Raw genomic sequence first — 27,959 nt, forward strand, 5'->3', positions numbered from 1 at the left:
CTACAATCCCTGCAGAAGCCTGTGCCCGCTCACTAGCTCTAAATAAGGCTGCCATGTTCACACTGCATCCAAACAACCTAGGAGACAAAGATGGCTTACCTGGCATGGTTCACAGTGTGACGTCACAGGCACAGCAGGCCACTTCTGAGCTACAAAGCTGTGCCTCTACTCCTGTGTGTGTACCTCTCACTTCCCAGCACTGTGAGGTATCAGCACCCCTTAGGAGGAAAGCAGGGCCAGTGAGCCACAGGCAGAGGTCTCAGTGTTCAAATAAAACAAGCTTAAGCTAAAAAGTAGCCCAAACCTCACTTTTCAAGGACAGCTTAGAAGTTTACTGAAGAACTCCTAGTCAAACATAGCAGGGTTTTCCAGATATCTCTAAGAGAAGTTAGTTGGTCAGATTGATCATTATAATAACCCAAAACCCCTTATTATTTGGTCAAACTGTATTTCCTGTACACACACACACACACACACCTTAAAACTTAAAAAATTTTAAATCCACAAAAGCAGAACTAGGCAACACATACTGGCACTGTTCTTTACTTGTATTATTGTGGTTCAACATACGAAGAACAGGGCTCCCAGACAAAGAGAAAGTAAGCTTCAGGGCATTTTTAAATTGGGCAAATTACATAGAGGTGAGAGATTAAATGAAAATCTATGGCATTACAAATGCAGCCTGCAGTTACCAGGATCATTTTTTTCATAAATGAGTCATGCCAATAGTAACTCCAAGATCTTCACAGTAGTTTGCAATGAGCTCTGTGGGAGACTCACCACTTCTCTCTTGAAAGATTGACATCATAAGCCAAAAAATAGCACTTTGACGTTTCTGTCTTCTTGAGGGGCAGCCAGCTGGGACGGGAACACAAAACCATCCCCACAAGGCCCTCAGGGTTCAGCCTCGACCGTGGGCAGGCGAATAAAACAACAAGATCTGATCCCACACCCACTGGAGGGGTAACACTCAGAATCCAAACAGCAGAACTGGAGGGGGTGTGACAGCATGGAACTGTCACTACAGGGTGGGGGTCAGGGAACCAACGTGTAGGAGAACAATTCAGCAACACCCCGTGGGTCCAAAAGGGGCCAATGCCAAGGCCCACCTGTTCACTGCGAGGGTCCAAGGCACAGAGACTCTCCTGCTGTATGCCAGGAAGCACCCCCAAGGGTGCTGAACTTCAAGTAGGCCTGCCAGACCAGTGACACTCACTCCACTCAAGGCAACGCCTGACTCTTCTTTCCCCAAATGGGAACCAGTCTATGGATTTGTTTCTAAAGACCAGGACCTGGAGAAATGGACACACTCGACAGTAACATCTAAGTCCTAAGTTGCAGCCTGGATCACTGATCATTTCAAAACCCTGAACCCTAGAACCCAGCCAGTACAGGAAGCCCAGGCCACACGGACAGTGCAGGCCAGGGAGGGCAGGGCTGGCTGGCTCCCAGTCATCAGACCCTAGGTAAGCAAGCCTGCAAGTGATCCAGCTGCAGCCTTCTAGCTGCCCTATATAATACCAAGTTGGACAGAGATGGGCAGGCCCACCAGGCCCAGCACAGACCACAGATTCATAAATATGATAAATACCACTATTTTAATGTTCCAAGTCCAGGGGTTACTAGTCAGAAATGGCCAGGCAGAACACATGTTTATCACAGTTTTACTGGCAAGACATAAAGTAAAAGATTAACCATGTCCAAATAAAGATATAAAATAGGTAACTCCTGTTTATTCATACAGAGGAATGCTATACAGCAATTAACAATGAACAAATTGGGGGCTAGAAAGATGGCTCAGTGATTAAAGTATATACTGCTCTTGCAGGGGGACCCAATTTCAACACCCAGTACCCACATCAGGCTGCTCCAGGGGATCAGACGCATCAGGCCTCTGCAGAAACCCAAACTCAAGCCCATACACCCACGCACCCACGTACACATAAGCACAAATAGTAAAAACACTTTTTAAATGAATGAAGTAGACGAGTAGACAGGTGGGTGGGTAAGCTGGTGAGTGGGTGAGTGGGTAAGCTGGTGGGTGGGTGAGTGGGTAAGCTGGTGAGTGGGTGAGTGGGTAAGCTGGTGGGTGGGTGAGTGGGTAAGCTGGTGAGTGGGTGAGTGGGTAAGCTGGTGGGTGGGTGAGTGGGTAAGCTGGTGGGTGGGTGAGTGGGTAAGCTGGTGGGTGGGTGAGTGGGTAAGCTGGTGAGTGGGTGAGTGGGTAAGCTGGTGGGTGGGTGAGTGGGTAAGCTGGTGAGTGGGTGAGTGGGTAAGCTGGTGGGTGGGTGAGTGGGTAAGCTGGTGGGTGGGTGAGTGGGTAAGCTGGTGAGTGGGTGAGTGGGTAAGCTGGTGGGTGGGTGGGTGGGTAAGCTGGTGGGTGGGTGAGTGGGTAAGCTGGTGGGTGGGTGAGTGGGTAAGCTGGTGGGTGGGTGAGTGGGTAAGCTGGTGAGTGGGTGAGTGGGTAAGCTGGTGGGTGGGTGAGTGGGTAAGCTGGTGAGTGGGTGAGTGGGTAAGCTGGTGGGTGGGTGAGTGGGTAAGCTGGTGGGTGGGTGAGTGGGTAAGCTGGTGAGTGGGTGAGTGGGTAAGCTGGTGGGTGGGTGAGTGGGTAAGCTGGTGAGTGGGTGAGTGGGTAAGCTGGTGGGTGGGTGAGTGGGTAAGCTGGTGGGTGGGTGAGTGGGTAAGCTGGTGAGTGGGTGAGTGGGTAAGCTGGTGGGTGGGTGGGTGGGTAAGCTGGTGGGTGGGTGAGTGGGTAAGCTGGTGGGTGGGTGAGTGGGTAAGCTGGTGGGTGGGTGAGTGGGTAAGCTGGTGGGTGGGTGAGTGGGTAAGCTGGTGGGTGGGTGAGTGGGTAAGCTGGTGGGTGGGTGAGTGGGTAAGCTGGTGGGTGGGTGGGTGGGTAAGCTGGTGAGTGGGTGAGTGGGTAAGCTGGTGGGTGGGTGAGTGGGTAAGCTGGTGGGTGGGTGAGTGGGTAAGCTGGTGAGTGGGTGAGTGGGTAAGCTGGTGGGTGGGTGGGTGGGTAAGCTGGTGGGTGGGTGAGTGGGTAAGCTGGTGGGTGGGTGAGTGGGTAAGCTGGTGAGTGGGTGAGTGGGTAAGCTGGTGAGTGGGTGAGTGGGTAAGCTGGTGGGTGGGTGAGTGGGTAAGCTGGTGGGTGGGTGAGTGGGTAAGCTGGTGAGTGGGTGAGTGGGTAAGCTGGTGGGTGGGTGAGTGGGTAAGCTGGTGGGTGGGTGAGTGGGTAAGCTGGTGGGTGGGTGAGTGGGTAAGCTGGTGGGTGGGTGAGTGGGTAAGCTGGTGAGTGGGTGAGTGGGTAAGCTGGTGGGTGGGTGAGTGGGTAAGCTGGTGGGTGGGTGAGTGGGTAAGCTGGTGGGTGGGTGAGTGGGTAAGCTGGTGGGTGGGTGAGTGGGTAAGCTGGTGGGTGGGTGAGTGGGTAAGCTGGTGGGTGGGTGAGTGGGTAAGCTGGTGGGTGGGTGAGTGGGTAAGCTGGTGGGTGGGTGAGTGGGTAAGCTGGTGGGTGGGTGAGTGGGTAAGCTGGTGGGTGGGTGAGTGGGTAAGCTGGTGGGTGGGTGGCTAAGTAGCAAAGCAACAAACAAACAAACAAAACCATAAAGCTGAATGCATTATAAGTTGAAAAAACATAGAATGTGGAATCTTTAAGATATAAAGCTACAGCCAGCAAGATGGCTCAGTGGGTAAAGGTGCTTGCTACCAAGCCTGCTGACTTGAGTTTCAGCCCTGGAACCTAAAACTTTAGAAGGAAAGAAATGACTCCTGCAAGCTGTCCTCTGACCTGCAGATATATATGGCATGGCACCCCCATATCTACACACAGGTAGGTAGGTAGGTAGATGATAGATAGATAGATAGATAGATAGATAGATAGATAGATAGATAGAAAGAATAGTTTGTTTGTTTCGTTGGTTGGTTGGTTGGTTTGGTTTGGTTTTTTGATTCAGGGTTTTTCTATGTAGCCCAGGCTGTCCTAGAACTCACTCTGTAGACCAGGCTGGCCTCAAAGTCAGAGATCTACTGGCCTCTGCCTCCCAAGTGCTTGGACTAAAGGCATGCGCCACTACCACCCAGCAAAATAGAAATATTTTAAATTAAAAAAAATGCAAAAACATAGTCAGGTGGCAGAGGCAAGAGGAACTCTGCGAGTTCAAGGCCAGCCTTGGTCTACAGAGTGAGTTCCAGGACAGCTAAGGCTACACAGAAACCTTTTCTTAAAAACCTAAAACAAAACAACAACAACAAAAAAAACAGTTTGTATATTGCTTAAGGATAAACACACACAGGAAACATTAACATATCCACCAAAGGCAGGACAGTGGCCATACCCAGGGAAGAAAAGGCAGGACAGTGGCCATACTCAGAGAGGAAAAGAAGGCAGGACAGTGGCCATACCCAGGGAGGAAAAGAGGAAAGATTTTAGCTACTTATCCCTATCTTATTCCTTACAAAATCAAAGTCCAACATATATGGCAAATGCTTGTAACCATAAAACAGGGTGGTAGGTACGTGGGAGTTAGCACTTTTCACGCTTTTCTAGAGAATCAAAATAGGTTACAAATCACTCGTTTCTACTCAGTCAAACCCAGCTTGGTTTATGTGGAGCAGTGTGGCAATTTAGGGAGCTTCTGCTCCTGAGAGCTCCCTGAGGGCTGTGACTGTAGCTCCTAGTTCCCAGCACACACCACAGAGACTCAGCCGACTTCCTTTGCAAGACTAGCCCAAGGGACCCGGGAGCCCAGAAGCCTCTGTCTGTTCTCCTCCCTCACTGCACCACACAAGAAGCAGCAAAGGGTAATTTCTAACCCTAAGGTTCTGGCAGACTTGAAGTGTAGGAAGAAAGGCAGCCCTGGCAAAACGATGCGCTCCACCCTGGTCCTGAGCTCAGGCCCCTCCACTTCTCCATGTAAACCAGGCAAGTTTTCTGCTTTGGCCAGATGGAATGCCACCAAATGGCAGCTGAGGATTGAAGGAACGTGGGAAAAGTAAGTATCCACAATGGCCCCAGTGCAGGCTGGGCTCTGAGGATCAAAAATGAGGAGAGATAAAGACTCAGCTAAGTGGGAAAGGCCCATAAAAGGCAGGTGGGAGCTGTCAGGGGAGTAAGGCCAGCAGAGGAAGGACAACACGACAAGAGGACACAGGACAGGAAGTCACTCTCCAGTGGCATAGCCAATCACTCAGGGACCAGCTCAAATTCTCCCTCAAACTTCCTGGTTCCGGAGTTCCTGCTGTTTGCAGCCCATTACAATCCTGGCTGACACACTACCTGGAGCTCATGGCTCATCTTTATTTGTATTTTCCAAAACTACAGAAAATTTTAATTAAAAAAGAAAGGCTGTTCTTAGTCTTGGCTGGTTAATTCTAGACACAGAATCAAGCCTGGGAAAATAACTGCACAGAAGCTAAATATTCTGCACCCAAGACGATCGTTGCACCACCACCTATAAAGCACCAGTGAAAACTGCTGGAACAAAACCTCCAGCACTCAGCTCAAGGGGTGCAGTTCTGCTAACCCCAGTGCAACTACAGCACTGAGGGCGACTGTCAACGCCTATAAACATGAGCCAATTGACTAATTAGCTTTGAAAACACGACCCAAAATGGCATATGAAAAATCCCTACAGAACTATAGACAGTATGTTCACAAGTGAAAGACACAAAACAGAAGTTATTTGCTGAGGGCCTGAATGTCCCAGCCAGCGGAGGGAGGCAGCCGGGGCCTGCTGCCATAGACAAACAAGGCTGTGGAGGCTGTGGCTTCAGGCCCCTGGATGCCTCTTGGCAAGTCTGGGGTTGGGAGGCTGTTCCCTGTGACTACAGGTACAGTTGTAGACTGACACCAGGTAGGCACTGTGGCCCAGTTTGTTCCTAGGTCCAGTCCCACAAGCCAGGGGGATGCAGTATCTTAAAAGAAGATCCTAAGAGAAACTCAGAGCACAGCCTGGTGTATGCAAACCCTTCAGCTTCCAATTATTTCACAAACATACATCCTTGGACAATTAGCACAGGACAAGAGTCTAAGCAAACGCTGGGAGTAGGGGTGGGGGTCTTCAGCACTGAGTCTGCGCCAGGGGCATGGCTGCCCACTGCCTCGGGGCACAGCACAGGCCCATCTGTAAGATGTGGACCCATTATCTTCCTCCAGGGACGGAGACAGCTCTTGACATCATTGTCTGAAGCTACTTATCAAATTCTTACCTTAATGTGAATGACTACAAAACTATGCCTCACTTCTAAATGAAGACACCAGGCTGCCAAACCTCCCAGCAGATACAGGACTGTTGATGCAGTAAAGACTAGTATATATCCAAAGGCATGACCAGAGCCCCCACCCGTCAATCTCTGGAATGGCCTAATTATAGTTAATACGGTCATCATCTTCCCATGAAATAGCCTTTTTGTTTTCCAACAGAGCCCTCAACAATTCTAAAAGCTTCATTTGAAGACTCCCCGAGAAGGCTATCACATTACAGGGCAGGCGGCAGCAGGAGGGAGTGAGGCATGAAGGAGAGGAAATGGTCAAATCTCAAGGCAGGGTCCTCGGTGAGAAAACAGAGGGGAAGGCAATGGAACTCCCATTAGTCATGGGTGTGAGGGTCATCATGAGCCCAGTGCTAGGTCCACCCTGGAAGAGAGGTACAGCTGAGTATGACCCCCATCTCCGAGCCTGTCCCACAAACTCACCTCAGCACTGACCATGCCTATTGCTCTGGCAGCTAAGACACCATTCATAGCTTTCACTTTTAATAGTTGCACGGAAACCAGAAAGGCCAACTCTTGGGTGCCAATGTGTGAAGTACTCCAAGTAGTGTGAAAGAAAAAAAAAAAAAAGAGGACCAAAAACGTCCTTTGAACAAACATACAAGTCCATGCTAGGAGCCAAGATGGCATTGAGTCCCCATGACAAGCCTGTCCATGAAGAGATGATGGGAGCTGGTGATAGGAGGACCAGGAAAAGTGAAAAGTCTGACAGAAATTATACTCTTGCCTCTGTGCATGTCTCCAGCCTCACCCAGCACCAAGGTAAAAGCAAGCTGATCTAGGCAGGCCTGCTACCGACTTTCCCAGCCCTACTTGGCACACAACCACGAAAAGGCTTGGTGTGTAGCACCCCCACCCATGACAGGAGGAATAAGGCCAGCAGCTCTCCTCAGAGGGTGAAGGTGGCTCACCTGAGCAGCAAGAACAATAAGCCAGCAGCTCAGGGCCTTCAAGGAGGTTCCCTGAGTCATGGGGAATAGCCTGGCCCTACACCTGGACATCACCTAACCTCTGGAGGCTGAAACTCTTGTCTCCAGTCTCACAGGTGGGCAAAATACAGGTCACATGCTAAGAACCCACCAAGGAACTCACCGGGTTCAGCTGCTTAATCCCACTTCCACCCTGAGCCGGTGAGGGCACAAGACTTGGCAAAGGAGACAACCAGACTGTTCATGGGAACTGTGGCCACAGAACCACCATGTGGCACCTGCTATTTGCCTGGGGTACATGAAACACTTCAGTGGTGCTTACTCTGGTAAGCTTACTTCATACCCAGGAGAGACAAACTATAGTGGGCAACAGACACACTCAGGAACACTGTGCAAGTCAGTGAGTCACAGCTTGGTGAATGACGTCAACAAAGGCTACACAGCATGTGCCTGCTCTATGAGTGCAGGAATGCACCCCCCACCACCTCTCCACCCCTGTCCCTGGGCCTGCCAGCTGGTAGAATGCTCAGCAGGAGTAGCAGGGTAGTGGAGAGGAGGTAACACAGCCAGCTGTGCTTGGTAGACCACAGGCACTGCCAAGAACTATGTGGCATTTGAACCAACCCTGCTAGCAAACTGACAGGCTAGGGAGGCTGCCAGAGTCTCCACACACTTCCAGAAGACAGACTTGTGGAGCCGAGAGAAAGGCAGCTCACCATTCATGGCAACAACAGCAGTCAGAAAACACAGCCCAGACTCCACAGTGATGAGCTGAAGGTCAGGTGGTACCTGAGTACACTTAGCACGCACCATGGAAAGGGTTCCAACACCAGGAAGGCCCAATTATCTATGAGGGACTGGGAAACCTCTGGTCTCAGGGAAGACATCATCTTTATTAACCTAGAGTGCAACTGAATAGAGACTCTCTTCACGTTCTAAGGTGCTTCCTATACAAACGTACTTGGAAGCCAGCCAGGGCAACTGGCTGTTCTTGGGTTTGATCAGGGATTGGTGGAGGGGTGGTTTGGGGGCAAGATTGCTGGTAGTTGGTGATGGGCTGGAGGATGAACTTGAGAATGAGATATCATGTACTATGGGTGGGGTATGACCCTTGACACATCACAACTAACCCATAGTACATGGAATCTTATATAAATACATGTCTTGGGCTGAGCCCAGGGCATTTCTATCTAACTATCCCTAGGCCTAGGCCTGGAAGCTTCTAGCCTCCATACAATCTAATCTGCTGCAAGCCCAGACCTTGAAGGCTTCAGCTTCCAGCCTCTGTCTGCTAACCTAGGCCTAGAATGTTTTCAGCCTCTGAGATTTACTGCTGAATAAGACTACCCTTTCTAGTTCTTCCTGAACGCTGGCTAGCTGGTTCAACTCAACTGTTCTGGCTCAAAACTCCTCTCCAAGCTGACTGATTCAAACTGGCTTCTCTCTGTTTCTCACTGAATTGCCCTGCTTCAAAAAACTGCCTCTGAACTCTGGGAGATGAACTGGACAAACTCAACTGTACTCAGCTGTACTGTACTCCAGAACTCTCCTGTACAGTCTCCACCACAAACTCTCCAGCTCGTGCTCACTCTCTCTCTCTCTCTCTCTCTCTCTCTCTCTCTCTCTCTCTCTCTCTCTCTCTCTTCTCTCCTCTCCTCTCCTCTCCTCTTCTCTTTCCTGTCCTCATGAGATTTGAGTATATACTATCTGACTCGTTCTGTCAAATCTTTCTCAGATTCATCACTTTGTCTGTCCCTCAATTAAACGTCATTGTTAGGGATTAAAGGTGTGTCTGTATTCCAGCCAGAGGGATTCAAGGTATGTACTAAGGGTGTGTCTGTATTCCAGCCAGATCACACAGTCCCAGGTCTTTGGATGTGACCCCCTTGCTACAGTAGCCATGTTGCTGGATTAAAATTCCTCTGCAGCCTGATTCTCAATTACTGGAACCAGAACACCACACTCCAGTCCAATCATCACAGCCCCTCATAAATAAAATGGAACATACAACTACCACATAACCTGTAGCTCCACTCCTAGATGTGTGCCCAAGAAAAACAGCATTTGTCCACATAAACGGTCATTAAAGTATGCTGACTGTCCCAAACTGGAAACAAAGAAGATGTCCATCAAAAAGAAAATGGATGGCAAATCACAGTGTTTTCATGCAGTGGAAGACAATTCAGCCACAAAAAAGGAACTGAGGGCCAGTGGCATGGCTCAGCAGGTAACGGTGCCTGTGGGCAAACCATATAGCCTGAGTTTGACATGGAAGAAGAGAACCAACTCTAGAAAGCAGAAAGTTGTCCTCTGACCACAATCACATGAGTGTGCAAACATACACACACATGCATATGTGTGAATAAGTAAATAGATAAATAAACCTTGATAAAAATTTAAAGAATATAAGATGAACTATATGGATGAATCTCAGAAATACTTTGTTACATGAAAGAACCCTGAGCTGGACATGGTGACTCATGCGCTCCCAGCACTTGGAAGATGAGTCAGCAAGACAGCCATGAATTCAAAGCTACCTGTACTATACAGTGAGTTCCCAGGCAGCTGGGGATAGCAGCCATACCCTGTCTAGAAGATGGGAGGAGGTGAGCAGGGCATGAAGTGGGAGGAGGAAATGAAAGGAAAAGAAAGGAGGGAGGGAGTTAGGGAGGGAGAGAGCAAAGGAAGAACTCCATGTTGCCTGGTTCCACTTTTGGAAAATACTGCAACATCTGTGTGTTTCCTGGGGCTAGGGCTGAAAGAAAGACCGTCTGACAAAGGACACCAGCGACACTCTGGACCAGAACAGATAGAGATGACAGTTACACAAATGTACAGACGGTCAAAGTCTGTCCACAGTATTCTGAGAGCAGGTGCATTTCTTTGTGTGTGTAACAAATCCTTACACAGCTAATTTCCCAAGTCCTAACCCATTGGCAGCTCTCTGCCGTGGTATTTTGGTTTTCCCAAGGAGACGACAAACACAACAAAGCGGTTAGGACCATGAGTCCCAGCATATGTTCATGATAAGGGGGTGCTTGTCTTCTGCTAACTCCAAACTTAGGTGCTTACACTTGCAGAGATGCGGAAGAAATAACTGGTCTGTGTTTACAACTCTCCTAGTAACTGGCACACACAACATACTGACAACCACCCACTGCCAGAACCCCTGCACATCTCAAGAAGCATCAGTGTGCTCCTCTCCCTAGGCATCAAGGGCAGGGACTGTTACCCCTAGGAACTGGTGCTCAGGCCAGCAAAAGGCATGCCAGTTCTGGGGGCATCACTGGGCATCTTACTCCAAGCACTACCCACAGCACCTTCCAAGGTGCTAGCCCCAGCTGCCCTGGGACGCACTGTGTAGTACAGGTAGCTTTGAATTCATGGCTGTCTTGCTGATTCATCTCCAAGTGTTGGGAGCGCATGAGCCACCATGTCCAGCTCAAGTTTCTTTCATGTAACAAAGTATTTCTGAGATTCATCCATAATGTTCGTCTTATATTCTTTAAATTTTTATCAAGGTTTATTTTATCAAGGTTTCATCGAACCATAAAAACAAGTAACCCGTATACCATCACAGCAGTCCCCAGCACACTCCCAGGGGTGCAGAGGCGGCTATTTTAGTTGGTGAAGAGAAACACAGCAACATATGCTTGATGGTATGCCAAGGCTGCAGCCTTGCCTTTGACATCCAACCTCTCTCCATCTCTTTGGATGATATCACCTCTCTGCAAAGCTGGGTCTGGGTGTCCGTTGTGATGACATATAAGCACTGATGAGAGCAGTAGAAACAGTAACTGGGGTTTCCCTGAGAGGCTGCGTGTGAGAGGAGAGTAAGGCCATGCTTACGACATCCTTCGCTCCTCCTTGGTGGTCAGGACTATGAAGTTGTGCTGTTCCTTCTTCGGGAGTCCCCTCCTCCCTCACATGTGCCCCAAATCCCTTCCAGTCCGTTACGGGCTTATATGAGAGTCCCACAGTTCACCCAGCCTGCCCAGTCACTTCCTGTGTTCCCCAATAAAAATGACTGTGCACTTGAGAATCACCTAGTTGAGGAATGGATTAATCAGGCCATGAGTGAGCTGGCTCTCCAGAAGTGCCTGGCCAGTGGCGGTGCCTCATTAAGAAGTGGCTACTTTATCAGCGTTCTCTCTTCTCATTGGCCCCTTTACCTTCACCAGGAGGCATGTTGTATACCCCAACTCCAGATTTCTGGGCATGGCCAAAGCCCAGAACGGATGTTCCCAGAGGCCCCAGAGCCAGGCCCCTGCTTGCATACATGATGAAGGGCGCCCTTGCCTTCTCCTAACCCCAGGCTGCCAGTCCTAGCACTGCTTGATCGTTTCCCTCCAGAAGTTCAGATGGGCTCTGGTCCAGAATGTTCTTACTTTTAAAACACTTGTTTTCTAAAACGGCAAGCTTTTGCGGCTACTGCAAACAATTAAAATTGAGAGAGGGCCATAGAGAGACGGGAGGGGGAGGGTGATTATTACCGGCAAAACCAATGAGAAGGAACAAATGTATTGGGCCAAAATCTAATAAAATAAGTATGCGAATTCTGCAGCAGCTCCACAGGAAGCAAATTACTCTTCAGCGTCTTTGCAGACAATATGTGGGTGAAGCAATTTATTAACTTGCGCCACGCCGGCCTCAACATTAACCTGTCCCCCTCACGTACTTAACTCTTACCCAGGAAGCTGCTTACTTGACTTGCATTAGGACACACAGGGCCGATGCAGGTTTGCTATTCACAGCCACAAATTCAATTTCAAGGGATCCCTGTTCCAATTTCCTGTAGAAAGTTACTGCGTGTTCTAATACATCAGTGTCAGGAAACATGGCCTTTACTTAATTTCTTCTCATTATTCACACAACCAGGGATCACCCAGAGCAATTTCTCCTCCTTTGTGTGCTAACAACAATGATGGGCTTTTACTTTCCATCTTTTCAAGTGCCAGCTGCTCTGGGGTCTCCTGCCCTCAAAAGCAAGCCCTTTGGGGAACCTCCATCAGCTTCCGGGGGTGGGGATCTCTGCACAGTGCCATAGTTTATGACAATGATTCAAGCTAACGTGCCGATACTTCTAACTGACTCACTCTAAAAACCAATGGTGAATCAGAAGGCATGAAGACTGGCCCCAAGCCACCACGTCACCCTGAGCCGGCCACACGTCCGCAGCCTAGGCTCTCTTACCTGTCAAATGAGAGGCTGGGCTACATCCCTAGATCTTCAGATTGATTAGCCTGTGACTAGACAGCACTAGAAAGACCAGTCATGGGCCAGCCAGTCAGGGCTGTTTCTGAACCCTGAGGAGGGGGTCAATATAACTAATTTCCTTTCCTGAGGCACCCCTAAAGGTTTTCACGGAGCCTTTGGAGACCTTAAAGAACAGCCTAGAAACTGCTTATCTCATTACCTCAAATAAGTCCGATGCTCCAAATTTCCTTTGCATAAGCAAAACATCCTTAATAAGACTGTAATGGAAAAATAATTCATGCATTTTATTTCCTAGTTAATGCATTCATGTGTTTTCCACAATGAGCATACATTAGTTCAATAATCAGAAGAAAACAAACATTATTAAAGAGAAAATCATTCACATAGATTTTAAAAAGAAAACAAAACACCCTAGGCCCCAAAAAAAGAGCAGCCAGCCAGGTCTGCGTACTGTTGGCGTCATCCGCTAGCGTGCTGGAAATTACTTTCATCCCTCCAGACGAGGAAAATATCACAAGTGTTTGCAAAAGGTCTGATGAGCTGCCGAGCGGCCGCTACAGCACTCAGCTGCGTCACTGAGTCCTGTGCTGCCTGCGTAAATATTCATAACCCTCCAGTTCACCTCAGGCTTCAGAGACAGGTGCGGGGGTGGCACGGGGGAACTCAGGGAAGAGGGCACTGCAGGGCTGGGGCTCCAGCACTACCCCTAATGTGCCAAAGGGTCTTTCCATGAGAATGTGACTTTCCAAATCACCCACCACCCAGGGCTCAGAAATGTAGAAATTCAATACTCCTATTCAAAACAGCATAGGTTTTCTATAAACAAAGGGATTCCTACACCCTGAAAAAAATTTTTTTCAAGACAGGGTTTCTCTGTGTAGCCTTGGCCATCTTGGACTTAACGTGTGGACCAAGCTGGCCTTGAATTTACAGAATCTGCCTGCTTCTACCTCCCTGAGTGCTGGGGTTAAAGGTGTGGGCTATCACTCCCAGCTAGCCCTGAAAGTTTAATTATCCCATGCTCCTATCTTGAGGATCCATGAGGAAGGAGGGGAGCCATGGCAGAGCCATCTCAAGTCTGGATCAATACAATACCTCTGTCTTCAGGCCTAGAGCACCACAGAAGCCTCATACAGAATTCCCTAGGAATTCTATCATTGTTGATAGCTCCCAGTTATACATAAAAAAAACCCTCCAGATTCACCCTCATGCCTCAGGAAGCCCCAGTCCTCAGAGTAGACCCTGACTATGGCTAACCCGACCACCCCACAGCCTGCCTATAGTTCTCCCTTACCCCACACCCAGCTTTAGTGCCCTTTCCTACCAGTCAGGGTCCTGCCTGTGTTCCGTCTTTGCTTATATGTTGGGAAGGCTCCCACAGCGAGACTGCCATACCTCTGTCCCCCAGGCCCAGACTAGCAAAACTGGGTGCCAGGACCCACTGAGGCAGCAACGTACAAAGCTTTGGTCCTTGACCTTTAAAATAAAAAGCTTGGCTTTGGGGAGAGCATCTTTCTTCAAAATCTGCAGATAGAAGATGCCACCGTTCTCAGGGCGCTTATGGTCCAGAAGATTTCTTTGCTTTGTATGCAATATGCAGTCACCAGCAGCAGCAGCAGCCCTGGCAATGTATCCATTTCCAAGACAGGCACACTGAAGACAGAAGCAGCAGGACCTAAAGCCATCACCTGTCCCACTACTGTCAGCCCCATCTAGGGCCCAGTCACCACTGCCCAGATGGCCAGTTTCAGTCATCTCCCCAAGTCCTCCCAGATCCCACTGAGCTGAGCCACGGCCATGGAGAGGCAAGTTAAGAGTTTCTTTCTACTGCCTCCCAAACTCTCAGAGACGGTGAGCCTGAGAATAAGGGGGGGGGGTGTTGCTGTCAAAGGACAACTACCCCCTAAACTATACATGCATCAGGAAGAATATGAAAACTCAGAAACGTTAAAACACATGCAAACAAATGGCTGAGCCATTTGCCATTAGCACATCTCCCAGAAACTCTCCGGTTACTAAGATTGTTAACTACAGGCTCAGTGAAGCATCCACCCTCCCCAGGAAACACACTGACTCTGCCTGTCTCTGCTCACCCTTCTCCACTCCACACCATTGCCTCCTGCAGGCCAAGGTTGGAGGCTGACTGAGCTGGTGGACCCATCCCACTCCAACACCTCTCCTCCCAAAGAGCCACACCCCTTCTTTCTCAACCTACCTAGAGTGTCCTTCCCTCTCATTCCTTCATAGCCTAGGTGTCTACCTAGCACTTGCTCCGTGGAAGGCAGGAAACACAAGAGGTATAGGCCCTGCCCTTGACAAGCCAGGTGGAACAGGCACAGCTGTAATATGACCACAGAGGGAATCTGTAAAGCTGGGTCACTAGGCAAGTGTGACCTTGCACTCTGATCCTTGTGTGAGCCACCTGTGGGGGATGGGGGGAGCAGCTTCTCCCACCAGTGTACTCCCCTCCTAGACCCGGATCTTCGCATGAAACACAAGCACCACAAGCTGAAGTCTCAATTTCTTCAATTACGAAATGATCCATGGATGCCTGGAAGGGACTGCTAGGAAGCTGATTCGAGTACAGATTCTGCACGTAGCCGACACTCCATGAAGAGCAGTTGCTGCAAGTGCTCTTCCTCTGCTTCCCAACTGCACACATGCCCCCAGAGTGCACCACAGGTAGAATCACACCTTCCTCGTGGGCCTTCATCAAGTCCACATCCATGATACTAATGGGCCATCTGACCACTCTAGGCCAGTACTAGAGCACCTGGGTTGATGCTGGGGTGAGGGTGGGAGTGCTCAAACCTCTATGAACATGGGCCTCACCTACAAAGTGTGGTCCAAAGCATCTAAGCCTTGGAAGAGGCTAGCCCACTGGTCCTTCCTTTTTCACAGATAGCTGGCCATCCTTTCTAATGGCAGACCCATTGGTCATCCAGTCAGCAAGAAGACAGTCATGAACTACCCTTGGCTAACAAGTCAGAAAATACTACATCATCTCTCTGGACCCCATCTAAGCACCTCAGAAACCCAGAAGCCCACGGATGGCCAGTTCCTGCTTCGAAATGGCTAATGACAGGGACTCCCATCCAGGTGAATTGCCTCAGTAGCAGCTTCTCTTCAGCATCGCCATCAGTCCTTCATAAAAAGCACTGAAAGCCAAGGTACACGTAAGCTTCGATTACCAAGAGCATGCTGCCCTGAGTGGGAGCTGCCTCTCATGAAGTGCTCACGGAGAAATCAGAGGTGAAGCACAGTGTCACTAATAAACTTGGCTTCTGTGGAGCAGCCCTCACTGCCCACAGCTTCTCTAGGAAAACAAGAATTCAGGCTCCAAACTCCTGGCACACTCCTGGGAAGCATGCAAGAATGGCAAGGACACAGGTTTTGGAAGCCAGAAACCCTAGACTTGAGTTCCAGTTGTGTCACCATGTCCCTAACCACCACCACCCCCGCCCCCATGTGTGTCATGCATCTCAGAGACGCTAGGAGGATGAATCCGGTGCCCATGATACTCTGTGCTAAGTGTATGGTAGAAGCGTGGAAACTGTTTTCAGTGCTACCAAACGCGAGCCTCCGGGAACAGGGCAAGTAGAGCTCTATGGCACCTGACACAGACCCTGATAGCGCTCACACCAGCGTGGCCTAGCTCTACTCTACCAGGCAAGCTAGAAACTGGCAAATGGGAATAACTTAATGCTCTGCTTGGCAGTGCTTCCCTGGGCCCATCATCCATCCTGACTGCCTGCAAGCTGCCAGGCAAGCAAACTGGAAGACTGATCGCTGCAATCATCGCGATGGAAGTCTGAGGACCAAGCGCTTTATGTGTGTTTCAGTTAGGAAAGAAGGCTTGCCATTTGAATTCTGCTTCATTCCAGCCAGCTTCATTCTGGGCAACAAATGGGCTCCTAAAAGTTTCAGTTAATCAGCCATCTATTAATGGAATCACACCTCTGCATTGATTTTATATTATCATTTCAAAATGATACATATTCATCTCCATCCTCAATTTTAAGCACAAGAAGGAGAAGTAACTACAGTGCCTATGCCAACGTCTGGGTGTGACTCAGGGCAGCCACCTTGCTGGCCAAGCACATGGTCCTGCAAGCTGAGCACACCCACCCGATTGCACATGAGATCCCAGGAGAGGTAGGGGGTCTCCCAGCCTAGACTAGCCACGGCTTCAATCCAAGGCCATGCTCCTTTCCAGGAGTCTTTCACCTCTAGTCTGCTCCCAGACATGTGGTCAGACAGACAACATGGCTCAAGCCAGCTCTGCATCCCACACATGGCAGGGTGACCCTGGATATAGAAATGAGGCAAATGTGGACATTCCAGAACAAGACAGGGAATAGGGGAGGGTGCCTTTCTCTATACACCTTTTATCCATTTTTAATTTTTTACCAAATTTGTGAATTTCTATTCTTAAAAGAAATAAGACTATTTTCTTGCCCCCTGCAGAAGCTTACAACAAGGGATCAGGTGCAATCTACACACAAGAAATTTTAATTCACCCCGACAACAATTTATTGGGCACTTCTGATACAGAAGGTAGGCGAGACAGGGTCACAAATGTAATGAGACTCAGCTGTCAGTTCCTTGGAGAGGACCAGACCTTGTGTGACCCAAACAGTATCCACTTAGCAGTTCTCCAGAACTCTGGCAGTCTGTGCTGTTCTCATCCATGTGGCATTTTTTTTTTTTTTTGTATAAATGCATCACCTTATTAAGAAAAAGAGAGACAAGACTAGCACGTACTTCGGTCAGACCATCCAGGAAAACAAAACACACAGGCTCATGTGATACTGTGGTTTAAATTGTATTCAGAGGATGTTAAGGAGATGGCTGAGTGGTTAAGAGCACTGGCTATTCCTGCAGAGGACCTAAATTATGTTCCCAGCACCTCATGGCAGCTCACAACCATCTCTTCCAGGAACCTACCACTTTCTTGTGGCCTCCACAGGCACTAGGCGTGCACACACACACACACACACACACACACACGCAAAAAACTAATCACATAAAATAACAAATCCTTTTTTAAAAATGTTATTCATGGGAGGCAGGCCACAGGGATGCACACCTTTAATACCAACACTCAGGAGGTAGAGGCAGGAGGTTCTCTGTGAGTTCAAGGCCTGCTTGGTCTATAGAGTGAGTTCCAGGACAGCTAACACTACATAGAGAGAACCTGGCTCAAAATATAAAACATACTCATGGCTCAGCAGATAAAGTCTGGTTACCACCAAGCCTGACAAGTTGAGTTTGACTCCTGGGATCCACATGGTAGGAGAGAATCAACTCCCAAAATTATCCCCTGCCCTCCACAGAGTGCTGCAGCACATGTAACCCTTCCCCTACACACACACACACACACACCCCACATATAGAAATGCAATTAAAGCATTTACAATAAACAAATAAATAGCATCAATGTTAGAATGGGTGTTTGAAAAATGAAAAGGAGTCTAGGGAGATGGCTAAATGGGCAAACTACTTACTTAGTTAAGTGTTTCTATTGCTGCAATAAAACACCATGACCAAAAAGCAAGTTGGAAAGGAAAAGGTTTATTTGGCTTATACCTGAATATTGCTATTCATCATTGAAACAAGACAGGGAAGGAACACAAACAGGGCAGGAACCTGAAGGCAGGAGCTGCTGCAGAGGCATGGAGGGGTGCTGCTCACTGGCTTGCTCGGCATAGCTTTATCAGTCTGCTGCCTTATAGAATCCAGGACCACTAGCCCAGGAATGGCACCACCCACAATGGGCTGGTCCCGCCCCCATCAATCACTAACTAAGATGGTATCCCCCAGGAATGCCTACAACCCAATCTTACTGAGGCTTTTATTTTGGTTTGGTTTGGGGTTTTTTGGGGGGAACAGGGTCTCTCTGTGTAGCCTTAGCTGTCCTGGACTCACTTTGTAGACCAGACTGGCCTCAAACTCACAGCATCCACCTGCCTCTGCCTCCCTGAGTGCTGGAATTACTCAGTGGCATTCAGTGTACCACTGCACCTGGCTGGAAGCAGTTTCTTAATTGAGACTCCCTCCTCTGAGAAGACCCAGCTTGCATCAAGTTGCCATAACACAGCACACTGCACAAGCATGAGGCCTTAAGGTCAGATGCCCAGCTTCCCCCAGAAAAGTCAGGTCAACAGCAGCACATGTCTGCAACACCAGTACTGGGAGAAAAGACAGGGACTTGCTGCCCAGACAACCTGGATGAAATAGCAAGTTCTAGATACAGTAAGAGTGGAGAATGATTGGAGATGACGCTCATTGCTGACATCCAGCCCCCACATGCGCGCGCGCGCGCGCGCACACACACACACACACACACACACACACACACACACACACGAAGAATCAAATGGCATAAAAGTAAATGGTAAAGGCACAAGTTTGCAAAGATGAACAAATGTGGGTGCACAGCTGGCATCTAAGGGAGGCAAAGGTACAGATGGCCTTCCCGGACTAAGAGAAGTCCCCAGCAGCATGCTCTTAGTTTCCCCAACACACAGTATCTTATGGTGAGCCTGTGGCTCTACTCCAGAGAGGTTGCAAAGTATTAGGAACTTCGGTTTGCTTAGTGACCTCCTCTAGGTCACACAGAGAGAAAATCAATTGAGAATAGCAAATGCTCACAGCAATGGCTCTGCAATCCCTTCATCACTGCACTGTGCTGCAGCTACTCTGGAGACCACAGAGCTCCTGTGAGAGGAAGAGCGTCAGAGAGCGGTCAAACCTCCATGTTCTCCCAACACCCAGAGGCTGCCTGACCTGCCCGGGGCCTCAGCTGGTGACTCAGTGTGAACCTCTGGCCCCTGGCAGCCAGCTCCATCACTCCACCTGTCCCTCGTGTCCCACCTGTCTCTCCCCTGTCCATGGCAATAACCTCATAAAGAAGTGAGTCACTCCTCCTACAGATCATGCCTGTAAAGTCACGAGGTTGAGGCTTTTTTTTTTTAAAGAGAAGGTAATAACAAAGAAAAGGGGGAATGTATCTTAAATAAAGGTTGTCCTTCCTACACGACAGAAGGAAAGCTTTTGGGCACGAGATGGAATGGTGCATGATTACAGCAAAGTAATAATGGCTGTCACATGTCACTACCTTTTGACAGAGGGCACTCGGGAAGAAGAAGTCACAAATAGAAAGCTTTCCCTTCACCTTCTGAGGGGCAGAATAATAATTCACCTGAGTCGAGGGTTCTGATCCAGGCAGCATTTGCGCAATAGAGAGAGGTTCAGAAAACCTCCCGTGCCATTATGGGCATTCATAGGCGCAGCAGTAATAACTGGGTTTTAAAAGCCTCTCGAGATTGAGTAAAAGTACTTTCAGCACTTACTCCTCCTTCATCAGTACTAACGGATGCCAGCAGCACCGCGAGGAGTGTGCCGAGGAGAGTGAGACCCAGCCCCTCCTGGCACCCATAGCACAGAAGACACCCAAACCCTGCACCCTACAGAGGCAAACGGAGCTCAACTATAGAAAGCATCCAGCAAGGCTGCTAGGAGCAGCCCAGGGCTAGAGCAGCCGGTGGCTGCAAGCTGCAGGTAATGATGGATCAGCCTGCTTCCTGTTTCCTCCAGTACTTTTCCATTTCTCTAGGCAATCATGTTTCCCCCAGAAGCCGAGGCAAAAAAAAAAAAAAGCCCAATGTGAAAAATTTAAGCAAACAAAAAGCCCACAATGTGATAGCACAAAGCTACAGAAGGGAGATGGAGTCCCACAGAGGGTGAAGGGATGCCTCCAAGGAGAGGCTCCACACTGAGGCAGCCATACAGGGCAGGAAAACTACCTGCTGGGGGCACAGGCAGGACACTTGGGGTCATACATGCCAGGGAAGCATACGATCCCAAGTGGGGAGATGCCAGCCCCCACCTGGAAATCAATGTGTAGGACTGCCAAGTCCCTGAGCCAGCCAGAGGTGATTAATAAGGAAGTGCTTAATTAGGCAGCACACAAGGGACTGCTGTGGACTGAAGGCAGAAGGCGCAGGGCAGGAACAGGGACCCCAGCAACCCCACACTCGCTCAGGGAGTCTCAGGGGAGGCAGGAGGCCTCTCTGCCCCAGGAATGGAGGGGGGGCAGCCACTGACGCGCCCCAGAGGCCCAGAGGAAATATTATTGCGAGACAAAAACTGAATTATGAAATCCGCAAGCAATAATTAGTTTAAATTACTACTTCTACTTGAATAATTAAACACGCTTATTTTCACTCACTGATGTTTTATTCATTACCATACATCTTTCCTGAAAGTTGTTTTTAACGTGGATATTCTTTTATTTGCAAAGATCCCACAGAGATTTACTATGCTAATTTCAAACCTTTCTTCTAAAATAAAAACAATAACAAAACACTCCCAGATTATCACCCATTAGCAACTGCTGTGTGGGGTCCATTATCAATTTAAGTCACAGCGACTGACTAGAAATAGTGTGGGTAACTGTGAGGTTATTCACATAATAGAGCGCCCTCCCCTGAAAACGCACTACTGAAAGGGTGGTGTTTAAATAGGCTCCAAATGGTTATGGAAATGAAAAGGCCCAAGTGCAAAAGGAACGTCCAGGCACAAATGGAACTCGCCTGTGCTTTCAGCACACCCTCTATTAATGAACACGTTTGTGCATCGCCACAAATAATATTTGAGTTTTGTAAGTCGTATTTGTACACCGCGGAGCCAGGATGCCCATAAGCACAGTAATAGAGGCTTAGAGTTTTTATTAAACAAAGTTACCTTTGGGAATAAGGACTAACTTAAATATAATCCACGGACTAACTCTTCCCTGCTGGGCTATTAGCTGGTGTTGGCTGAATGGCAGGACTCCAAATCCTCACTAATGCCAACAAGCTGGGCCTGAGTCAAACCCAGATGGAGTGTGGCTGCCACCGTTGTCAACCAGCTCCATGGCAGACCAGAAGCCAAGTGCTTTGTGGTCCCTCCAAGGGGACCGCAAAGCCTAGTTAATGTGCAGGCAGAATGGGCACCAGCTGAACTCACTGGACCGCTGGGACAAACACCATGTAACGTCAGTGCAGCTGTGTGTACACATATCAGCCCTGCTTACTCAAGGACAGACTCCTCTGGGTGGCACTGGGCTCTGCACAGCCCTGACCCAAGGCATCAGTCTTAGAACCAGCAAACTTTTCTCAAATGCCTGCTGAAGGAGACTAAGATCTCGAGTTGTTAAAGACCTGAAGTTCCTATCCTAAAGCAATCATTCGTCCACCCTGGCGATTGAGCAAGGGTTACATGTGACTTGCTCTTTCAGCCTGCCCTCTCCCTGGCATCTCCATGTGAGTGAGTTCAGGGGAAGCTCTTCCACACTGATGCAACCAGTATTTTGGAGTGGCAGGAAAATAGATTTCACATATTTTGAAGTTTCCAAATTAAAAATGACCATCACCTGAACAAGCTATGATGCTGATGTGGCCCTTGGAAGATGAAGGGCCTCCAGAGGCCATGGACCAGAGCGCAGCTGGTTCTAGAAGTCAACATAATCTGCATCATCCTGTTAGATGCACAGGGAAAGCGGAGCAGAGCCTCTGCTAGGCTTCTGTTACCGTGGCAACAGCTTCACTGGCCTGTTGCTGGGAAAGGAATGCAAGAAGAGAATTGAAGAGGGAGTGGGGAAAGGAGGAACAGCCAGCGGAGGCGGCGGACAGAGATGATGGAGGACTAGGGGCAACAGCAGGGGAAAGTGAAAACAAGACATGAGAGCACGGATGGAAGGGACAAGGGAGGGGCGCCCACAAATGTGCAGCTAGCTGCGTGCAAAGAGAGCTTGTTTCACTCATTAAAGCCAACACATTTCAACTCCCAGTTGCTGCCTCAAGACACACTCAATTATCCGATAAACCAGAGAAAAACTGTGGGATTGCCTAAACACAGAGTCTTGCCAATGTCAGCACTGGCCCAAAAGGCTGGCTGGGTCAAACCTGGAAGTAGGAGGAGGAGGAAGAAGAGGAAGAGGAAAAGGAGGAGGAATGGGTATGAGGCATCTCTAGTGGGAAACAGTCACCTTTGAGCACAAGGCACTTGGCCCATGAGCTCTGTCAGCCTCACTGAGGAGCAAGCCCTCCCTTGCTCACGATTTAAGGGAGCAACAGGCCTTGAGATCTGAGACTCTAGACTTGACTCGGGGTGACCACATGGAAAGCCAGGTAAGGGTGGATGCAGCACAGGAAACTCAAGTTCCAGCCCATTCTTCACATACCCCAAAACACATCACCTGCCGAGTTATAAGAGCCATCCAAGTGCAGCACAGTGCCCTGACCTGGACCCTGAAAGAGCAAAGAGGCACTAAGAAGAAAATTAGTAGAATTCAAGCAAGTCCACATTGCAGGGACCAGCGCTGTCTGGCGGTGACTTCTTAGTTGGTCTGGGGCACTGGAAGTGTGTAGGAGGTCAGTGTCAGGAAGGCGGGGAAGAATCCGGTACTCTGTGCTGCTTCACAACTCTTCTATAAATCTATGGTTATTTTTTTAAAGTTTTACAAGAAAAATAAGAAGGGCTGTTAGAAACTAAGAGTCCCGTTTTTCTCACAGTGATTCATCTCTTTCGTATAAACCAGCACTCCTGACAGGCTTAACCACCATAAAGTTTTATTGGAATGCTGGCTGAAGCATTACAGCAAAGCCACACTCCCATAGCCAAAGCGAATTATTAAACCCTGAGTGTGCTGGCAGTGGCCTTCCCTCTGGAACTGGATCACAAGAGTGACTTGCCTCCACGAATCAAGGAGCTGTAGCTCAGACCATGGAAAGCAGACACGCTTTGAAGACTGCTGAAATCTCCTCACCCTCCCCGCTCCTCAGCTCTGGCTGCACAGAACTCTCTGGACCGTCTCCCTCCTGGGCCTCAGGTCTCCAACTGGCCAGGCTCCTTGGATTGCCTTAGTTTACCGATGGCCATGCACTCTGCCACATGGCTAGGCCCTTGCAGTCAGCTTGGAGTGCCCTCTGTGGCCTTGCTGTGCGTCTCCGCAGCCGCCTCAGCGCCCTATCCTGCACCTTGCAGCACACTCACTATGCTGCCCACCATCATCTACCTGCTCTCAGCCCCTGCGCTGCTGCCTCTCAGGGAAGACAAGGCACGCATTCACCTCTGTGCCCCGCTCTGTCCTAGCACCCAAGTCTTGCAGGAGACACGGGATGAATGAAATGAGTCAGGACTGCAGGTAATTCTTCCCAGTTCTCAAAAGAGAAGATACTAGCAGCAACCCGCCGCCACCTGTGAGGAGGCTGGGAAGACTCTGTCGGAGGACAGGGAACAATCCTCCAGAAGAAGCAGAGTTTGCTGCAGAAGGACAGGTCCGTTCCCACAGACACCATGAGTGTGTGGCACAAGAGTCCTCTTCCGACCGGGAAGCTGAAAAGCTTTTCAGAGGCTTTGGTTTCCTTGACAACAGCATAGCTGTAGACAAGCAGGGAAATAATTAAAAAGTATGTTCCCTTCACTCCAAGTGCATAAGTGTTTTTAAGCAACAAGAAACAAGCCATTCTGGGTGCTATCAGTGTGGACAGAGCCAAGGGCGCACACAGAGACTCCATGCTGCCAGCGCCTCCACACTTCCTCTGCACTTGGGGCCCTGAGACAAGGACTGGAGCCATTAGCCCACTACAACAGTGACCACAAGGATTCTAAGTCAGTTTAAGAACAAAACTTTCCAAGGGCCAAATCCCTGGCAGTTCTCTGAACTGACTCTTGTTAACACCATGTGCTAGAAAAAAATTGAAGCACAGAAAAAAGAAGCCAGGCTGTGTGGCCGGGGCCTACACACAACACGTCCTCAGGCTGACTTCCAGAGAGTACCGCCTTTGGAAGGGACTCACTTCCTGTCCTCTGAAGCTGTCCTCAACCCTGGTCCCCATGTGGTGACATTCATGCTAGCTAACTTCACATGGCAGGACCTGGGTAGCCCTGTGCCTCCTACAGAGCAAGGACACACAAAGCCAGGCAATAGGACGGCCCCACCCCAAACTACGTGTTCCTCTCTTTTTTCAGGTAGCTCTAATGTTGTGTTTTGTTTTAACAGCTTTACTGTGTTCGTGTCTTTTATTGTAAGCTTCCTCAAATCCTTTCCGGATTTATGATTTATAAATAAGTAATAAATAAACACACAAGCTGCAAGCCGTGACCCAAGACTATTACCTGGGCGCGTGAATACAAACATCTCAACAGATGTGGCACAATCATCATTTTGATTTAGCTCCCAGCAGCTTCGGAGGCGCGGGAACAAGCCTGGGCACAGTAAACACATCACCCTCCACAGGGATGCTTCCTGTATGCTTGGAGGGCAGGATGGGACCAAGCACAGGAGTGAAGCTGAGACCGCTGGGAGGTCTCCCAGGCCCTGATGCTCAAAGGGCTCATTCACAGATGCCTTCCTAGCACTGACTCCATGTCCTGTTCTCCTCCAGAGCTGGCGCTACATGAAAAAGAGCAGAGTCCTGTCAGCACGGTGCCTACACTGGAGCCATCCATAGAGTCCTGTCAGCACGGTGCCTACACTGGAGCCATCCATAGAGTCCTGTCAGCACGGTGCCTACACTGGAGCCATCCATAGAGTCCTGTCAGCACGGTGCCTACACTGGAGCCATCCATAGAGTCCTGTCAGCACGGTGCCTACACTGGAGCCATCCATAGAGTCCTGTCAGCACGGTGCCTACACTGGAGCCATCCATAGAGTCCTGTCAGCACGGTGCCTACACTGGAGCCATCCATAGAGTCCTGTCAGCACGGTGCCTACACTGGAGCCATCCATGTCAGATGAACTCAACAAGACTCAAAGAGACGAAGGGCCTTAGCAAAGTCACGAGATGGCCCCTTGCTGCTCAAAGGAGGTAGCTGTCTAGAACACCCTCAGAATAGAAACAGGAAAGGCTGGGTTCAGAAACCAGCTCTGTGCTCACACATCCTTCAGAACCCCTCTCAGGTCCTTGGTTTTCTCACCTGTTAAATGGGCAGAAGGAAGTTGTCAATGCCAGATATCATTAGGGAGTGTTCATCAGGGGCCTGCTTCTCATCTAAAAGTCCTTCCATGACGCTCTCATGGGATCCTCAGAAGGCTCAGGTGGATGTTGTCACACTCCTTTCCTTATTAACAGGCAAACTAAAGTCAAGAGTTGAACCCAGTTAAAAAGAATAGGGTATGAGGTAAAACCCCAAAACAAGACCTATGAGCCCACTGACTTCTCTACTGTGAAAACATGGCCTGGAAGTCCTGGAGAGGCCCAGCCCCCCACCAACCACAGGAAGTGCCATTGTCTTGTGTGTTGGCCATCCAGGCCCAAAGCCAATAGTGAGGCCAGGCTCTCATCTCACCAGCCCTCACTGCCATCCTCCCTCGCCAGCGACTCTCCTCTGTCACTCAGCCCAGGCTCAACCTCACCTTCCCTGAACCTAACAGCTCTATCCCACTCTCTTCTAGACTGTTCTGTCCCAACACTGGTGGTCCCTAGAGAGGCATCACACCATATCATTCTGATGTCTTTCCCCCAACTAACCTTCCTAAAGGCCAGAGTGTGCCTATTCTCTTCCAATCCAGAGTCCTGAATAGACCCTGACTTTCCCCCATGACAGGATGGACAGGTGGATGACCACATGAAGGAGGAAATGGAAAAGGCGGGCCTTCTGATGCTGCAATCAAGGACCATCTCCCAATTAGTCTCTGTGGCCTTTTCTGTCTCTCTTTCAGCCAGCCAGATAGCCCCAGGCAAAGCTAGAGGAACTCACGGGCCATGCAGCAATGTCCCAGAACCCTGGCTGGCAGATGCTTTCAGAAGCCCTTGAGCTGAGCTATCTCCAACTCTGGCACTTCACCTATCTTAGCCGACATCATGTTACTGAGCCAGAAAACAATCAGGCATACCAGGAGGAGCTAAGGCCCTGAGAGATCTACTGGAGTGAGTGGGTACAATGCAGCGTGCTAATCAGCCAGGCCTAGAAGTGCAGGCAAATGAGGCGGCGAGCCTCACCTGCTCAGCAGTGAGGCTTAGGAGGCAATTACAGAATAACCCACTTGGAGCGCCGGATAATACCTTCCATTTGTAAGGGCTTCATAGTTTACCAAGTGGCTTCACACATCTAACCATCTGATCCTTCCAGCCCTAGGAGGCAATTAGTTCACAGAAACGCAGGCTGCAGCTCAGCAATGAGGGCATGGTGGTCCCAACTGTCAGTGGCGTATGTGCAGCATGCAGCCCTGCACTAGGCTGAGCCAGGCTGGGCAGTGTGCATCAGGGCCACACTCAGGCTCTCTCCAGAACTACCCACAGCTAACACACAAGCACAGAATGCTGACTCATACACAACCCCTAAAAGGGCCTCAAAGCCACCCAAGCCCCCAGCTCTACACAGCAAAAGCTCCTTCTGCCAACTGGCAACAATGTATCCCCGCCCTGCCAGACTGCTATTCTAACCCTCTTTCCAACAGGCCCCTTCCCAAGGTGACTAGTCAGAGGACTAGAAAATTCTCAACGCGTCTTCAGCTGTAGGAACTGCTGTTCTCAGGGCCAACCTGAATGCATACAAGTTCCCTTTCCTAAGAGCCCCAGCCTGATGACAGGTGTCATGCCCCAGGGAAGTGATGACATGGCAAGGGTCCAAGGTACCAGCACACTGCAGAATGCATTTAAATAAGAGTGAAGGAATGTGAAAAGGAGTGCAGATGAAAACAAACAACTTTCCTAACCAAAGGTTAAAATGAAAATGTGATTTAATTTGTGTTTTTGTACCTTTCGAAATAGCACTTCACCTAGTGTAGAAAGCCCACTTGTGTTTATAAAAGCTCTCACATTTCCCTACAGTTGTTGGGCCGTGTAAACAACTGTGAGGAGGGGAGAGAAGTAGCTGCTTGTGCAACTTTTAATACTAGCGTGTATGAGAATTAGAATTCAAACCCAGCAGGTTAAAAATGTTCTGAAAGCAATTTTGGTGCTAGTCTAAATAATTATAGATGGTGCTCACTTAGATAAGGGCCTTTGCCCCCTCGGGGCTCCAAGGGGAAATTCTAGGCATGATAGTTAAGCAAAATAGTTGGTTATTACGGAGGCTTTGCGGTGGCAGTGCAAATTGGTATAATCCTCTGGAAAGCAATCTGACAGGAGACGAATCTGGACCCATGGAAATGTACAGCCCTCTGACCCCAGCAGTCCCACTTCTGGGAATCAATCTGAAAGAAATAATCCAACAGAAAAGGGTTTCATGCATGAAGATAACCACTTCAGTATTATCTGTAACAGCAAAAATTAGAAACCACCTCGGTGTCCAAGGGCGGCTAAGTAAATTACAGTTAATCAACTCGATAGAGCATCGCAGAACCAGCGAAAATTGACGGCCCTCCAAAGACACAGAGCGGCTGGTGGTGCAGCAGCAGGCGGGGCTCCAGGAGAATGTTAAGTGGCAAATAAAAGCTGTTGGAACTGTGTGTGCACTCTAAGAAAAGCTCATCCCATGCAGGCCAGGAAGGGACACCAGGGCTCCAGCGTTGCCTGGAAATGGAGGCGCCGCTCTTCTAGCACTGCTCGGCACCTG

General features: G+C 49.3%; 1 protein-coding gene and 1 long non-coding RNA gene across 3 annotated transcripts in view; both read right to left on the minus strand.

Annotated features, from left to right (window-relative positions):
* Positions 1–27,959, minus strand: part of WDR25 (WD repeat domain 25) — a 138,458-nt gene that overhangs the window by 96,231 nt on the left and 14,268 nt on the right. The window lies entirely within an intron of this gene.
* LOC311603029 lies at positions 39–27,951 on the minus strand. The gene is made up of 3 exons (XR_014780926.1): positions 27,393–27,951; positions 25,377–25,536; positions 39–77 (listed from the first exon to the last, which is right to left on the minus strand). It is a non-coding gene; the product is annotated as an uncharacterized lncRNA (long non-coding RNA).

The sequence above is a fragment of the Acomys minous genome, assembly GCF_964271855.1.
Source record: "Acomys minous genome assembly, chromosome: 8".
Lineage (NCBI taxonomy): Eukaryota > Metazoa > Chordata > Mammalia > Rodentia > Muridae > Acomys > Acomys minous.